Here is a 10,954-nt window from a genome sequence, read left to right as displayed (position 1 = left end):
AAAACACTTCTTTTTATCAGATTGGCAAAAATCAAAGAGTTTGATAAAGACGAGTTAGCAAAGGTATCCTTTATCTTAAAGATATCTCACAGATGTGTACAAAGATGTTACGTATAAGAATGTTCACTGTGGGGGCGCCTGGGTGGCTCAGTTGGTTGAGCGTCTGACTTTGGCTCAGGTCATGATCTCAGGTTGACGAGTTTGAGCCCCGTGTGGGGCTCTGTGCTGATGGCTTGGAGCCTGGAGCCTGCTTCGGATTCTGTATCTCCCTCTCTCTCTGCCCCTCCCCTGCCCATGCTCTGTCTCTCTCTGTCTCAAAAATAAACATTTAAAAAAAAATTTTTTTTAAATAATGTTCACTGTGGATCCTCACAATACTAAAGACTGAAAACAACCTAAATATCCTTCAATTAGAGACACTGAATAAATTATCAGATGACTGGGATACCATGAATCTATTACTATACTGTCTGCTTTAATTCCTGGTCTGGTTTCTTGGTTTACCCAGTAATTTTTATTAGAATGTCTTTCATTGTGTATGAAAAACTGTAGAGGCTCTGGATGATATTACATTCCTACAGAGGATTCATCATATTCTCCATAAGCATTTAGAATGAGGGCAGATCACCTCACAATCCAATCAGGACAGGAGCTGATTCAAGGCTGGCTGCAGTCTTTGTAAAGCTTGTAAAGCTTACCCTGCTTTGTAGCCCTTCAGAGGTCCAACTGAGAGTCTGGGTGTTTACCAGGACTACTTCCCTTGGAAGGTCTTCAAATTTTCTCTCCACTAAAGAACTGCTACAAGAATCCTTTGCTTTTCAGTAGCTTTCTGTGAAGGTTCTTAGCCCTTTTTTTTACCCTCCACAGTTTAAGAATCAACAAATCCTTAAGATAAAAAAGCAGGTAGAGGGAGAAAAGGGAGTGGGGAAATGTACTTCCCTTCTCTCTGGGATCTTGGCCTCTCAAGTTCTTGTTGCTCTGTCAGCCTTGAACTACAATTTTTGTATCCCCAGCCCCATGAAGAAAGCTTTGCTATCTTTCCACCTCTTAAAGTTACACTCTCCATTCGTCAAGAGACCACAAATGTCTGAAGTCCTGGCTGCTTTAGCAACGTATCAATGCCTCCATATAGATTTTTTTTTTTAATCAGGCTTTTCTAGTTATTCTCAACAGGAGTTTTGGTCTACTACAATCTGCTCCATCATAGCCAGAATCAAAATCTACATTTTTCATAAGCAGTGGAAAAGACAAATTTTTATCATCAGACAACAGACCATTACTATAGAAGGAATGAGCAGTGAGGAAGAATACAAAAGTAGAGAATATTCCTTCGAGAAGATCAAGAAAGGGATACAGTAAAGGTAAAAACATTTGTGTTCCAAGTCCTAAAGAAACTTAAAATCTTTCTAGGGGAGGAAAAACATACTTGGTTGGGTGAGACAATTATAGAATGTCAAAGAGTTATAAAACTAAACATTTAAGAGCTGCATAGAACAGGGGCACCTGGCTGGCTCAGTCAGTAGAGCATGTGACTCTTGATCTCAGCATTGTAAGTTTGAGTCCATATTGGATGTAGAGATTACTTAAAAACAAAATCTTAAAAAAAAAAAAAAAAAGAGCTGCCTAGAACAGCAAGAGATAGAGGTGCACAAAAGCAAAAGGAAGACAATGAATCCAAGTACATCTTCTATAACAAAACATATGTAAGTGCAGAGATCCACAGGATACAAGAGGGCATTATCCATATTAATTTCAAGGTTATCTGCTGGTACTATCCACCAAACAACCACTATCAAGTAGAGTAAGTGAAAGGAGAAATCTTGATGTTAAATTAAGCATATCATTTAGAATTAGGAAGGTGGAGACATGCAGAGTGAACCACAAATCCATTCTAAAATGAAACTAAAGTGTTTTCTATTTTATCTACTATTTTTTGGTTTACTCCTTCTAACTCTAAGAGTTCAGATGACAGCCAAATACTAACTGTCCAAGTACTAACTGTCTTTAACGCAACTGTTCATTTCCCCACTTGCCCAAGACAAATAACAATTTATAGCAAGCAATATAAAGAGTGGTTACCTGGGGAAAAGAAGGGCAGAGAGAAAAAGTTAAAAGCTAATAAAATGTTAATACCAAACTTTAAGACTGTTTACTTAAGTACTGTAATTAACACCACAGATTACCACTACATGAACTTATACTGCTTGTATTTTAAAACTATCCTTTGGCAAAGAACTAATCAAATCAAAATGTTACAGCTCACATACCAAGAACATATAAAATGCTTACAACTTTTGACCTAATAATTAATCTCCAGGAATCTAAGAAAATAATCTAAAATACATAAAAACTTTTACATAAAAAGATTTTTATTTCAACCTATTCATAATTGCAAAACAAAAACTGAGAATAACCTAAAAGTCCAATTTTGAGAGAATGGTTAGGCTAATTACAGACAGTCTATATAATGCATGATTATTCTGCCATTAAAATTTTATATAAAGACTTTTTAATAATGGGAGATATAAGAAAGAAATAATAAGATAGAAAGATAGAAAACCATTTAGATTAAACGAGAGATGCAAGTTGCCAGACTCAATGCCTTATAATTTCAAACATAAAAAAAACAAAAAACATTAAGCAGGGGCATGTGACTGGCGCCACTGGTAGAGCAACAACTCTTGATCTAGGGGTCATGAGTTCAAGCCCCACACTGGGCACAGAGCCTGCTTAAAGAAAACAAACAAACAAACAAACACTAAGCATAGAAATAGCAATAAACAAGTGGAAAAAGAAACAGCAATATAAATGTAGAAGTCACAAAAGGAACAAAAATATTAAGTTATCATGTAAAAAGTATGTAAGAATAATGAAAAAAGTTCCCAGAGATTAGGAAATTAAAGCAGGAATGACCAGTGAAGAAGAAGGGAGTTGCTGTGGGAAGAAAAAACACACAAAACAAGGCATGACACCTGAAATTAATACTACACTATATGTTAACTAACTGGAATTTAAATAAAAACTTGAGGGGCATCTAGTGGCTCAGTTGGTTGAGCATCCGACTCTTGATTTCGGCTCAGGTCATGACCTCACAGATACAAGATCCAGCCCCATATCGGGCTCCACACTGAGCATGGAGCTTACTTGGGACTCTCTCTCTCTCTCTCTCTCTCTCTCTCTCTCTCTCTCTCTGTCTCTCCCCTGCTTGCATGCTCTCTCTCTCAAAATAAACATTTTTTTAAAACCCTTGAAAATAAAAAAAAAGTATGAGACCCTTTGCCCAAAGCATTTATAATATAGCTTATTAATGAAGACAAATTCATAAAGTTTTTAAAAAGATTTAAATAACAACAGAGATGATGACAGATGCAATATTACAAAATAAACAATTGCTTAGTGAAGCTTACAAGCCAATACTGCAATACTCATCTGCCCACCCACAGGAGGAAGAGAACCAGGGCTGGGAAGGAGAGGCAAGACTTTAAGATGGGCCAAAGCATGGGGCGCCTGGGTGGCTCAGTCGGTTAAGCGTCCGACTTCAGCTCAGCTCATGATCTCGCGGTCTGTGGGTTCGAGCCCCTCATCAGGCTCTGTGCTGACAGCTCAGAACCTGGAGCCTGCTTCCGATTCTGTCTCCCTCTCTCTCTGCCCCTCCCCTGCTCATGCTCTGTCTCTCTCTGTTGCAAAAATAAATAAAAACATTAAAAAAAAAATTAAAAAAAAAAAAAAGGATGGGACGAAGCAGAGTCTAACCGGTAAAATTTAATTAAAAAGATGGGAGAAAAAGCATCATGAGAACAACAAAGCATGAAGTATAAAGGCTGGACAGTGAATAACTAAAACAGTGTTTAACTAAAACAGAAAGGTTGTACGGGCCAGAAAGGTAGGCTCGGGCTAGATTATGGAGAACCTTCAACAAGGTTCTCTATGAAGTTAGGCTAAGGAATCTAAACTTCACCCCGTCGGAAGCAATGATGATACTAACATATTTAATCTTATTAATATGGCACGACTATTAATAAACTATAAAACCTGTTATCCCACATGCTTGGGGAATAGGTTGTTCTTTACTTTTATGTGGTAACAATGCCAAATTTGGGCAGAATCCCCCCTACATACAGTATGAAGGAGGTACTTCTGTGATTCTATCAGCAGTGCTTGCCTGGGTTGGTCACTCAGTTAAATACTTTTTTTTAATATAGCACTGTACCAAACATATGAGTATACCTGATAACTTCTTAAGTACAAAATCCCGGGCTGTGGATACCACTCAGGTACTCTCTGGGCACACCACAACATCTCTAGCCCTCAGTTTCCCCATTCCCAAAAGGGTAACAATAACTCCCTTAAATGAACTATTATGAATGATTAAATGTGATTTAATGTAATGTGTCTGGTACAGTGTTGGCTACATAACTGATATTCATTGAATGTAGAAACTTCCCTATAAGGATATAGGGATATATATCAGGGATATAAATTTCTTGGAATTGTAGGAAAATATGAGAAATTCAATGAAAAAAAATGGCACCAAAGTGTTTTTTTCATATATGTATTAGTGGGTCAACTTTAAAGTACTTACTAAATTAACTGCTAATAAAAATTAATAAATACTCAAATTTCAAGTTGCATCTTGCTCCCTTAGCTTAAAGAATTAATCTGATTTGTACCATGATTTGGAAAGAATAATGAGTAGCCCAAGACTATAGACTCGTGGCCAGAGAGTAAATATTTCAGGCTTTGCAGACCATAAGGTCTCTGTCCACTCTGCTACTGTAGCATGAAAGCAGCCATAGACAATAAGTATGGCTGTGTTCCAAGAAAAGCTTTATTTACAAAAATGAGCAGCAGGCTGGGTCTGGCCTGCTGGCTCTAGCTATCAATGCCTGGTGCTAAATGTTTGCATTACCACCTCTCCCCCCACCCAAATTCATATGTTGAAACCTAATCCCCAGTGTGATGGCATTTAGAGGTGGGGCCTTGCAAAGGCGATTAGGTCATGAGGGCTTTGCCCTCATGAATGGGATTAGTGAAAGAGATGCTAGAGACCTCTGCCTTTCAACCAAGTGAGGACAAACGCAGCAAGAAAATGAGTCCGTGAACTAGGAGGTGGGCCCTCACAAGACACCAAATCTACTAGCATCTTGATCTTTGACTTCCCAGCCTCCAGGACCATGAGAAAATAATGTCTGTTGTTTATAAGCCACCTAGTCCATGATATTCTGCTATAACAGCCCAAATTGACTAAGACACATGGATTGGAGAAAGACAAAGTAACAGAGATCAACAGAATTTGCAAACGCACATATTAAACAAAAGTAGAGTGAAAGCAGTAAGCTTCCTTGTTTAGTCCAGAAATGGCCCAAACAATTAGACATGGTTAGGCCGCCTACATTGGATCAGCACAGTCAAATCAACAGGAGACACACAATAAAAGATGTTGTAGATGCAAATACAGGTATAGGAATGCTGCAGAGAGGGAGGCCCTGTAGATGTAGGCAGAACAAGACCACCATATGGTTGTCCCACTATATCCATCATCCTAGCACAAAATCCTTTGGATTTAATTTCTGCTCTGTTTGAGTCAAAGAATCATTCACACTAGTCCACAAGGTGGAATGATACCAAAATTAGAAAGAGTGCTGGATTTGGAGCTATACTACATGCGTTCAAAGCTACCACCCACAGGATAAATATTAATAGTCTTTACGCTCCCAAAGCCTGTGTTTCTTCGTCTGTAAAATGGGAGTACTACCTACCATAATAGGGTTGCTTTTCTCATCTAATCCTCCAATATCTAGGAGCGCCTGAGTGGTTCAGTTGGTTAAGCATCCAACTATGGCTCAGGTCATGATCTCACAGTTTGTGGGTTTGAGCCCCACATCAGGCTCTGTGCTGACAGCTCAGAGCCTGGAGCCTATCTAGGATTCTGTGTCTCCCTCTCTCTCTGCCTCTCCCCCCACACACAACTCTGTCTCTGTCTCTCTCTCTCTCTCAAAAATAAATAAACATTAAAAAAATTTTTTTTAATCCTCCAATATCTATTTGGTACAGATTCTGTGTGTATTCAATGATAGCCTAATTGCTCTCTTGGACTCTTTGTCTTTCCATCTACCATCAACACTGCTTCCTTGGTTTTCTATAAAACACAGACCTTACCCTATCATCCTCCTGGCTTCTTTCTGCCTACAAGATTTATAAACAGTACCCAATCTACCACTCCAGCCACATTTTTCCATTCCTGCAATACCTCTCCCCTCCCCAGACTTAAGACATCTATTCCTGGATATGCCATACCCTGTCCCCTCTATGACTTTATATATACCACTTCCTCTTTCCAGAATGGTTTTTCTCCTTCTCACTATACAGTGATTACTTCCAAAGCTGATCCATCGCTCTCTCCTTTGTGAAGCTTTTCCCGCTTAACCCAGAGAGAATTACATCAGCTTCCTGTAGGCCTCATAACATTCTGCACTTCTCTCAATGGTAGTAGCATTTATTACCCGTGTTATAATTATTTGTCGCTGCCTCTGCCTCCCCAAACTAAAAGATTTCCTTTAAGATAGGGATGGTCTCTAGGTATGTGTCTCAGTGTAAGACTCAGTGGCCTAAAACATTTTTGTAGAATGAACCAGTGAGAAAGATCTTTAATACCATTAGCACCATTTTATACCAAAGTTTCAAATAATTTGTTGTCTGAAGGAAGCTGAAGTTAATAAAGCTTTTCTTTATAATTAAGGCAAAGGTAAACTTCAGTAAAGTCCAATCTTTTGTTGAAGTTTTACAGAACCAAACACAAGCAAAACACAAGAGAAATGGCAAAACAGAAGGGAGTCAAGGGAAAATAAGTCCACTGCTATTCAGAAAAATAAAAACCAAACCAAAATTGAAAATAAGTTATCTTCAAGCTTAAAAATTTTGTGGTAAATCATGTGATGAGGAAGATGTCTTGACAGTAATTCATGCCCCCCCCCCAAAAAAAAACAAAAAAACAAAAAAAAAAACAAGGAAAGAAACCAGTTTTGTTGCTGACAAATTCAGTATGAGTAAGGCTACTGCAATCTTTAGCAGTATTAAGAATTTTACATCCAGGGGCATCTGGGTGGCTCAGTCATTTAAGCATACACTCTTGATTTCAGCTCAGGTCATAATCTCAGGGTCATGAGATGGAGCCCTGCCTCAGGTTCTGCACTGGGCGTGCAGCCTGCTTAAGATACTCTCTATCCCTCTCCCCCTCACTCTCTCTCGATCTAGAAAAAAAGAGAAGACAAGAGAAGAGAAGGAAAGGAAGAGAAAGAGAGAGAGAGAAAGAAAAGAATTTAGCATCCAGAAGGAGGGACAGTAAGCCCCACCACACTTTGCATTAGTCAGGTATTATTTAAAGTATGAGAGTCATCTCTGAGTGGCATATTTAAAGATGACCAACCAGAAGGAATCATAACATATAATCAAGAACTTTTAGGGATTTTTTTTTTTAGAAATCTTTTTCCTCCATTAAACATTTACTATGTATCTAATACATTCTAAGTACCATATGAAGTGCTGAATACATAAAGACATAATCTCTGACCTCAGAGAGTTCACTGCAGTGCCAGATACACAAATGAGGAACTGAAATCCAGTGACATGAGTGATGCATATGCTGTGTGGTGGCACAAAGGAAAATAACTGACTCCTGTATGAGTGTGAAAAAAATTTTACAGAGCACTTAATATTTCACCTGGGCCTGAGAAGATGAGTATAATTTGATGGGAAGATAGAGTCTTCCAGGTAGGATAATCATAGGGGACAAAAGGCCAAAAGGCATACTATATTACAAGAACTCTAAGTACTGTAGCATGATCAGAACATTTGGAAAGGGAGGAAGAAGACCAAAGAAATGAATTTGAGAAGTTTAACCTAAAAATTTAGATAGAAGTAATCATGGTCTTTAAATACTTGAATATTAAAACTAGGGAAGTAGATTTTAATTCACTAGAAAACTTAACTTTCAAACCATTAAAACTGTCCAATATAGAGACAGCAATGAGTAGTCCCCACAATGGGAGAAATATCCCTATTCATGTATAAAATCAATCTCCCCTTGGTGTTCCAGGTCTCATCTTCTCTCACCTTAGCTCATCACTTTTCTCTACTCTCTCCAGCATCAATTTCTTCCTCTCTACTATGATAACACACAAATCTAATACACAAACATGACATAATATCAGCTATCTTAAAAAGTTACAACTCCTGAGCTCTTGCCCTCCAGCAAGTACTGGCCTGTTTCCCTGCCCCCCTTTACAACAGACCCCTCCAAAGAGTAGTGTATATATTCACTGTTTCTCCTTTCTCACTTTAACTCATGCTATTAGGGCCTTAGTTTGTTCCACCACTCTCCCAAAACTGCTCTTAATAAAGTCACCAAGAAGGACCTCCAAGGTTCCCCAGGGTCAGTTTACAATAGGCACGAAAGAGTTCAATGAATGGGGATAATCTGATAAACAGAATCTTTCCTTAGCCTAAGTACTAAGGATCTTTCAAATCAAAACAGCTAATAGCAGGCTTATGGAAAGTTATCAGTCTGGGATAAACCAGCTCAGCTTTTGCATACAACTATCTCCACAGTAATACTATCCATTTCTTCTAGAAAACCAGAAAGAAAAGTGAGATGTTGAAATTGGACAGTCTTGCACCATCATTATCAGTATGACTAATCAGCACTCTTCTTCCCTTACATATCTTCATCACAATCGTCTGACACTTATTTTTAACCTAATCTTCTAAAATAGACTCAGGCACAGTTATTAAGTATGAAAGATAATTCTTCTTCCTTAAATGCTCCTCCTCTAAACATTCTTGCTCTCTTCAAGTCTACCCTTTTTAAGCACCTAGTTCAATGCCTTACACATCTAGATACTCTATAAATGTCTAGCAAGTAAACTATAAAACCTAACATATGGGACCTAATACAAAGTAAACTCCATAAATGCTATTTCCCTCTCCAAAACTATCCCAACTTTAAGAATGCATAAAATGATAAAACCTCCCTACCCTATATGAACAAGTTTATCTAGTTCTCTTTCTCAAAAGTACCTGCATTTTAAGAGAACCGCAAGAATAAGGGACCTAAAGAAAATATGTATTGAATTTCAGATACTACAGGATACATGTGAGTGATATCCTGAGGCAACAGAACCTTCCCTAATCAATGAAGTGATTAAACATCAATTTGGCCCTTATATATCAAAAGAAAGTTAAACAATTTCTTTTTACTAATTCTTACCATTTTTAAAAAGCCATATATAATATTTAGGCATAGGTAAAAAGCTAGTAAAGTCTGGCAGGAAATGTATAATTATTAACAATAGTTCTCTCTAGAAAGATAAACAATAATTGCCTGAACCATAATTTATCCCTTTATCCCTTTTCCTATCAAGGACAGCTGTTACTACTCTTTCCAGTACTATAATGAGCATCATTTTTTAAAACTTTGTAATTGTGTATAGGTGTATATACATGAATATATATCATAAATGTCATACACATTCATACATAGGGCAGACACCTATTAACGGAATTGCCACATGGCAAGAGATAAAGAATGTGTCTCTTCAACCTTACTAGGTATGGCCAAACTGCTCTCCAAAATGGTTATACCGGGTTTTACTTCCCCAGCAGCATGTGGGTCCCCATTAATTATCATTAATTGATCATAAATTATGCAGTCTGGAAGCCTCTCATCATTGGCTTAATTTGCTTTTCCCTAATTATCAATGATAGTGAGCATAACTCCAGATGTTTATTGGCTTTTCAGTTTTCCTCTTCCATGAAATGTCTATTCAAATAGACTATTTTTTCACTATTTTTCTGGTGAGGTGTCTGTCATAGCGATTTGTGGTTTCTCATATATTTTGGATATTAATCTTTAATCGGTTATTTCACTGAAAACATTTTCTTCCACCCTGTGATTTATCTTCTTACTTTACATTATCATACAGAAGTGTTTAATGTGTCCAAATTATCACTTTCCTTTATGCTGTTTATTTCTATGAAGAATCCTTCTCTACCTCATTTTCATAAAGATACTTCTAGTATTTTCTAAGTTTTGTGGTTTGACATTTAATCCATTTGGAATTTACTTTTTGTGTATAGTATGAGGTAAAGATCTATTTTTTTTCCTGGTTTTCTATAAGGTTAGCTAACTATCCACAACAATTGAAAATGGGTTCTTTGTGACACCGAATAGCCACAGTAATATTGAAGAAGAAAACCAAAATGGGAGGCATCACAATCCCAGACATCAGCCTCTACTACAAAGCTGTAATCATCAAGACAGTATGGTACTGGCACAAAAACAGACACATAGACCAGTGGAATAGAGTCCCCAGAATTAGACCCACAAATGTATGGCCAACTAATCTTTGACAAAGCAGGAAAGAATATCCAATGGAAAAAAGACAGTCTCTTTAACAAATGGTGCTGGAAGAACTGGACAGCAACATGCAGAAGAATGAAACTAGACCACTTTCTTACACCATTCACAAAAATAAACTCAAAATGGATAAAGGACCTGAATGTGAGACAGGAAACCATCAAAACCCTAGAGGAGAAAGGAAGAAAAAACCTCTCTGACCTCAGCTGCAGCAATTTCTTACTCGACACATCTCCAAAGGCAAGGGAATTAAAAGCAAAAATGAACTACTGGGACCTCATCAAGATAAAAAGCTTCTGTACTGCAAAGGAAACAATCAACAAAACTAAAAGGCAACCAATGGAATGGGAAAAGATATTTGCAAATGACATATGGGATAAAGGGCTAGTATCTAAAATCCATAAAGAACTCACCAAACTCTACACCCAAAAACTAATCCAGTGAAGAAATGGGCAGAAGACATGAATAGACACTTTCCCAAAGAAAACATCCAGATGGCCAACAGATACATGAAAAGATGCTCAACGTCACTCCTCATCA

At 37.6% G+C, this 10,954-nt stretch overlaps 1 protein-coding gene across 1 annotated transcript in view; it reads right to left on the bottom strand.

The window, feature by feature from the left end:
• The window catches only part of RNF169 (ring finger protein 169), a 102,042-nt gene that overhangs the window by 77,657 nt on the left and 13,431 nt on the right, over positions 1–10,954 (bottom strand). The gene's annotated exons all lie outside the window — the stretch shown is intronic.

This window comes from Acinonyx jubatus, chromosome D1 (genome assembly GCF_027475565.1).
Source record: "Acinonyx jubatus isolate Ajub_Pintada_27869175 chromosome D1, VMU_Ajub_asm_v1.0, whole genome shotgun sequence".
Taxonomy (NCBI): domain Eukaryota; kingdom Metazoa; phylum Chordata; class Mammalia; order Carnivora; family Felidae; genus Acinonyx; species Acinonyx jubatus.
Note: the sequence above shows the minus strand (reverse complement) of the source record. Positions and strands in the feature narration are given on the sequence as shown.